We start from the raw sequence: 7500 nt of genomic DNA, 5'->3' as shown, positions 1-7500 counted from the left end.
GACCGAGCTGGCTATGAGATGTCTGTCAGCCCCCATGGCTAGGGAGCTGGACATGGTACAGCGATACGGGTACAGTGGCCAATGAGATGGAGGATCCTCCAGAACTGCAGGGTTTACCGGAGTGCCAAATTCTGTGGCACCGGCCACAGGTTTGTTGTGGCCACCCCGCAGTTCCACTTCAAAACTCCCCGTCCCTCCAGTGGCCACCCTAAGGTGTTTCACCTGGACAGACTAAGGGAGGAAGAATGTGCCTGTGGGTTCACCATGGCAGCCTCTGACCGATTCACAGAACTCAACTACCTGACGGACCCAGTTGCTCTGTGGGAGCTCTTCAAGCACGTAACACTTGAAGCAGCTCAGGAGTCCATTGGCGTACAGCCAAGGGCAAGGCAGAATTCCATCTCCCTGGAGACATTTGAGGCCATTGAAGCATGTCGCAAGGCTCGGCAGAATGGGAATCAAGTCTTGCGTCATTCCATGGTGTGTAGGGCTCGGACACTGCTGAGAAGGGACAAGGAACAGTGGAGGAGGTTGAAGGCCTTTTTCTAGGTAAATGACCTTCGCCCTGCCTACCAAGCCCTGAGAAAGCTGAACTCTAAGCCCTCCTCACAGATGACTGCAGTCCGATCAGCGGATGGACAGATCATCTCAGATCATGTTGGGGTTCGTGAACATTGGGCTATTTTGAACGGTTGTACCAGGTAGACCCTCCAACAGTTAGCTTGGATTAGCGATGTCTCAGTGCCTGTGCCGGACCCACCCATCAGCGAGGAACCTCCTACCCTAACAGAGGTTAGGATGGCGATTTCCAAGCTGAAGAGTGGGAAAGTTGCAGGCATGTGTGATATCTCTGCTGAACTGCTAAAGGCTGGGGGTAAACCTATGGCTCGGGGCCTGCATACAGTCCTGACTGCCCTCTGGCAGGCATGGTCATCCCTCTCTGGAAGGGAAAGGGGATCGTTGGGATTGTAGCAACTACCGTGGCATTACACTGCTCAGCATAACAGGCAAGGTTCTCGCCCAGATTCTTCTGAAACGAATCCGCAACCACCTACTGAGGCATCAGAGACCGGAGCAATCTGGATTTACTCCTGGCAAGTCCACAATAGACCGTGTACTAGCGCTTTGAAGTAATTGTGGAACACCGTCGCGAGTTTGGTCATGGGTTGCTTGCAACCTACATCGACCTCAAGAATGCATTTGACTTGGTGCATCAGGAATCGCTATGAGAGATCCTGAGACTGAGGGGAATTCCGACACAGATTATTGGCCTAACAGCAAGCCTTTATACTGGTACTGAAAGTGCTGTAAAGTGTGGTGGGGTATGTCGAACTTCTTCCCTGATAATTCAGGAGTGAGGCAAGGCTGGGTCCTTGCACCAACACTTTTCAACACCTGTATGGACTGGATAATGGACAGAGCTACTAGCCAAAGTCAGTGTGCAGCAACACTAGGCAATATCAAGGTCTCAGACCTTGACTTTGCCGACGATGTTGCCATCCTATCTGAGTCCTTGGAGTCACTGGTGGCAGCTCTTGATGCATTTAGCAATGAGGTGAAGCCCCTAGGCCTAGAGGTCTCCTGGACAAAGACCAAGATTCAGGACTTTGGGGGCCTGTTAGGGGAATCCGTTCAGTCGATCCATGTTTGCGGCGAGGAAGTTTTTACATACCTTGGTAGTGTACTCCATATCTCTGGGTTGTCAGACCAAGAAGTCAGTAGACGGATTGGTCTGGCAACAGGAGCCATGAACTCGATCAACAAGAGCGTTTGGAGATGTCGGTACCTATGCAGAAGTACCAAGCTGCGTGTCTTGAAGGCCTTGATACTGTCAGTTTTGCTCTATGGAAGCGAAACCTGGACGCTATCCAGTGTCTTGGAGTCTCGCCTTGATGACTGGAGAAAGCTGAACTCTAAGCCCTCCTCACAGATGACTGCAGTCCGATCAGCAGATGGACAGATCATCTCAGATCATGTTAGGGTTCGTGAACGTTGGGCTGAATATTTTGAGCAGTGTACCAGGCAGACTCTCCAACAGTTAACTTGGATGCAAGTGATGTCACAGTGCCTGTGCCTGACCCACCCATCAGCGAGGAGCCTCCTACCCTAACAGAGGTTAGGATGGCGATTTCCAAGCTGAGGAGTGGGAAAGTTGCAGGCATATGTGATATCCCTGCTGAACTGCTAAAGGCTGGGGGTGAACCTATGGCTCGGGGTCTGCATACAGTCCTGACTTGCCATTTGGCAGTCTGGTACCATTCCTCCTGACCTGCTGAGGGGCTGTAGTCATCCCTCTCTGAAAAGGGAAAGGGGATCATTGGGATTGTAGCAACTACCATGGCATTACACTGCTAAGCATACCAGGAAAGGTTCTCGCCCAGATTCTTCTGAAACGGATCTGCAACCACCTACTGAGGCATCAGAGACCGGAGCAATCTGGATTTACTCCTGGCAAATCCACGATAGACCATATACGAGCGCTTCAAGTAATTGTGGAACACCGTCGTGAGTTTGGTCATGGGTTACTTGCAACCTACATCGATCTCAAGAAGGCGTTTTACTCAGTGCATTGGGAAAAGCTATGAGAGATCCTGAGACTCGGGGAATTCCGACACAGATTATTGGCCTAACAGCAAGCCTTTATACTAGTACTGAAAGTGCTGTAAAGTGTGGTGGGGGTATGTCGAACTTCTTCCCTGTTAATTCAGGGGTGAGGCAAGGCTATGTCCTTGCACCCACTCTTTCCAACAGCTGTATGGACTGGATAATGGGCAGAGCTACTAGCCAAAGTCAGTGTGGAGCAACACTAGGCAATATCAAGGTCTCAGATCTTAACATTGCCGATGATGTTGCTATCCTATCTGAGTCCTTCGAGTCACTGGTGGCGGCTCTTGATGCATTTAGCACTGAGGCGAAGCCCTTAGGCTTAGAGGTCTCCTGGATCAAGACCAAGATTCAGGATTTTGAGGGCCTGATAGGGGAACCCGTTCAGTCGATCCATGCTTGTAGCAAGGACGTTGAAGTTAGAGAGTTTTACATACCTTTGTAGTGTAGTCTATATCTCTGGGCTGTCAGACCAAGAAGTCAATAGACGGACTGGTCTGGCAACAGGAGCCATGAACTCGATCAACAAGAGCTTTTGGAGATGTCAGTACCTATGCAGAAGGACCAAGCTGCATATCTTCATGGCCTTGATACTGTCAGTTTTGCTCTATGGAAGTGAAACCTGGACGCTATCCAGTCCAGGAGTCTCGTCTTGATGCCTTTTGTAACAAGTGCCTTCGACAACCCTAGGTGGAGGAGGCCTGTGGGACGAACCAGGAGATCATGGCTTGGGCAGCTCGACGAGACCTGTTGCGAGGAATTAGAGATGGGCCGTGGGTCTGCCTGGAGACTCGCCTCGAGGGATCCTCGTGGCTGGAAGCGAAGGGTGGATGCGGCCATGTGCCCCCGTCGGCGTTAGCCCTTTGATGATGATGATGATAATATATGCTTATATATATATATATATATATAATATATATATATATATATATATATATATATATATGTATGTATATAAATAAACACACACACTATATATATATATATATATAAATATATATATATATATATATATATATATATATATATATATATATATATACATATATATATACATATATATATATATATATATATATATATATATATACATACACACACACACACAAACACACACACACAAACACACACACACACACACACACACACACACACACACACACACACACCACACACATACACACACACACACACACACACACACACACACACACACACACACACTGTGACATCTATTAATAGTGAAATCTGCCCGAGCCGGGATGACATCCATTACTCAGGAAAGCCGGCTACGCAGCTGTTCGCCTCCTGGTCATGACCTGACCTTCGGCGATAACGAGAAATGCTTGGCGGGGATAACAGCTGTGTCCCCACGCCCAAGGGGGAAGCGACCCAGAAATACCCGAAGGGAGTCAGTCCGAGTCCGTTCCTTGAACCGCCAACACCTTCCCTCCAACCCGTAGGAGCTGACGCCGCCTCCGCCACGTCTACCGCGTCAAGATCGCTTTTAATCTACGTGTCTGTTCCCCTCAATAAAGTTGAGAAAAAATACGGGTTTTTCCCTGGCCCTCCCATAATATAGGGGTATTCTGTAAAATTAAAATTTAGAGCCCTTTATACACCACACCACACACACACATACACACACACAATAATATATAATTAATATATATATTAATATATATATATATATAATATATTTATATTTATTAATATAATTATAATTATATTTTTTTTTTTTTTTTTTTTTTTTTTTTTTTTTTAAGTGCCCTGTTCCACAAGGACGTTGGGAAGGGTTTCCTGTTTTTCTTGGCAATTTAGAGCGTGGTTTGCCGTTCCTTCCGCCCGGTTTTTTTACGGTTCTGGGACCGGCACGATTTGGGGTTTGACTGCCCACCCAGGGGTGGTAGGAAATTGAGGTGAAGTTTCCTGCCCAAAGGGAACAACGCCCCGGCCGGGGCTCAACCCTGAATCAGTTCCCGTGTGCTAGTCTTGAGTCCGATGCTCTAACCACTCGGCCACCGCGGCCGATATTATTTAAAATTATTTATATATACAACCCAAATTTAAAAAGATCCCAAAAACCAATTTCTCACCTAGCCATCTCCGCCCAGTTAGTGTAGTCTCCCGAACCCCCGTGCCCAGAGGAAAAGTGACCAAACCATCCTCACCCACGGTCCCCGACTTTCCCGATCCATGCCCCTCACCTTATTACCTAATAGGGAACAGGAAGGCGCTTTCGAACCTATTATATATATATATATATATATATATAATATATATATTATTATATATATATATATATATAATAATATATAATATTTTAAACATTATCGCATGACTTTTTCATTATTTTTTTTTTCTAAATATATATAAAAATATATATATATTAAATATATATAATATTATATTATTTTTAAAATTTAAAATAAAAAAAATATAATTAAAATATAATAATATTATATTTATATTAAATGAATATGAATATTTTTATGTACGCATAATGGTATGTGTTTACCCAATATGGAATAATTGATATATATATAATAATATATATAATATATATATTATATATATTATAATAAAATTATTTTTATTTTTTTTTTTTTATATATATATATATATATTATATATATATTGTGTGTGTGTGTGTGGTGTGTGTGGGTGGGTGTGGGTGTGTGTGTTGTGTGGTGGTTGGGTTGTATGTGTGTTGTGTGCTGTGTGTGTTATGCATGTATGCATATATAAGACAAAAAAAACACATATATGCATATAGTATATGTAAATATAAAATTTATATATATAATATTTTATTATTTTAATAATATAATATAGTGGGGTGGGTGTGTGTGGGTTGTTGTGTGTTGTGTTTGTGTGTGGGATGTATTAGTAATGCTATATCCAATATAGCATACACATCAAATATAGCGTATATAAATATATATCATATACATATAATATATATATATATATATTTAATATATATATATATATAATATATTAATATAATAATAATATATATAGCATTATATATTATTTATAATCAAAAAAATAAAATAAATTAAACATTTCCTGGCCTTTGTTTGAGTCTTCCCGCATCCATGTATCTTCCACGTAAAATGTCTGCAAAACATTTCAGATTGGACTTCCTTCCTCCAGTGGGAAGAGATGTTACAGTTATTTTCATGAAAATCTTAGAGGCGAATACTCCGGGAATAAAAGCGAGAGGAATAAACCCGAAGGAAACAATAAAGACGGGTGACCCTCATTTCCCCGGGCCACGGAAAAATTGCAGATGCCACAGGAAATGTCGCGAGGGGGGGGGGCGGGATGTTAAATTTTAAATTTTGTGGTGGGTGAAACCTGATTAACGATTTATACATTAACGTTAGTAACCCTTTTTTTGTGTGACGTGGCTTGTGAAATAATATATATAATATATATATATTAATATTTTTATATATATATATATATATATATATATAAAATTTTTATATTTAATATATATATAAATAATTTTTTTGTGTGTTTTTGGGGGAGGTGTGTGTGTGTGTGTGTGGTGTGTGTGGTGTTGGTGTGTGGTGTGTGTTTGTGTGGGTGGTGTTGTGGGTGTTGTGTGGTGTGTGTGTGTGTTGTGTCGTGGTGGGGTGTGTGGTGAGGTGGGGTGTCTGTGGTGTGCGTTGGTGTGTGGTGTGTGTGTGGTTATATGTTATTTTGTTTTTGGGGTGTGCGTCTGGGGGTGTGTAAATATATTAAAATTATAATTAATATATTTTATTATATATAAAATATATAAATATATGTGTTGTGTGTGTGGTTTGTTGTGTGGTGGTGTGGGGGGTGTGGGTGGTATGTATGTATCTTTTTCATAAACGCCCCACCAACACAAATAAACGAGTAAAATAAAGTTAATTTCATAAATCTATAATCAAACACACGTGTGGGGTTTGGTGTGTGGGGTGTGTGTGTGTTTTGTGTGGTGTGTGTGTTGTTTTGGTGGTGTGCGTGTGTGTTTTTTGTGTTTGTATGCGTGTGTAATAAAATATATAAAATATATATATATATATAATATAATAATTATATATATATATATATATATATAGTAGTATATAATATATAATAATATATATATATATATTATTTTTATTTATTTATTTTTTTAATATATAATTAATATAATATATATATATATATAATTATTATATAATATATTAAAATATATATATAACAAAGCTCTACATAAGGCATGAGCCACTCAAGAGTCGGTCCTGTGCACCCGACTCAGCCTCGCTAACATTCTAGCGGCTAAGATGATCCCTAATCTCTCGCATCTTATTATAAGAGGTATGGCTCCAATTTGACCCACTCTAATAATCACGAAGCTTCTAATGCAGGGATTCATACTAGGACGTACGAGAGTGACGTTTGCCTTGGTCCTCGGTTACCTCGTCCATTTCCACGAACACCTGAAGGCTCCAGCATCCAATACAAATTAACCCCCTAACATACTGACATCACTGCACACCACTCTCGGACATCCACTTCCGCTGGATGTGATCAGTTTAGGTTGCTGGTGGTTTGCAGTGCAGAGCGAGACTCACAATTTATCATAATGAATAGGTTCCTGAGATCGTTGGTCATCATAACTGCTGCGAACCACCACCGAAAAAAATACCATCAAATAGAGTTAAGGATATATATATATATATATATATTATATATATAATATATATATATATATTATATATATAAATTTAAAATAAATATATATGTGTGGTGGTGTGTGTGTGTGTGGTGTGTGTGTATAAAAATACATATTATATATTATATAATTTTATAATTTTTATATATATATATATATATATATTTTAAAATATGGTGTGTGTGTGTGTGTGT

Source organism: Penaeus monodon, chromosome 1, assembly GCF_015228065.2.
Source record: "Penaeus monodon isolate SGIC_2016 chromosome 1, NSTDA_Pmon_1, whole genome shotgun sequence".
In the NCBI taxonomy this organism is placed as follows: Eukaryota; Metazoa; Arthropoda; class Malacostraca; order Decapoda; family Penaeidae; genus Penaeus; species Penaeus monodon.
The sequence above is the reverse complement of the archived record's forward strand: the minus strand, read 5'-3'. Positions refer to the sequence as shown.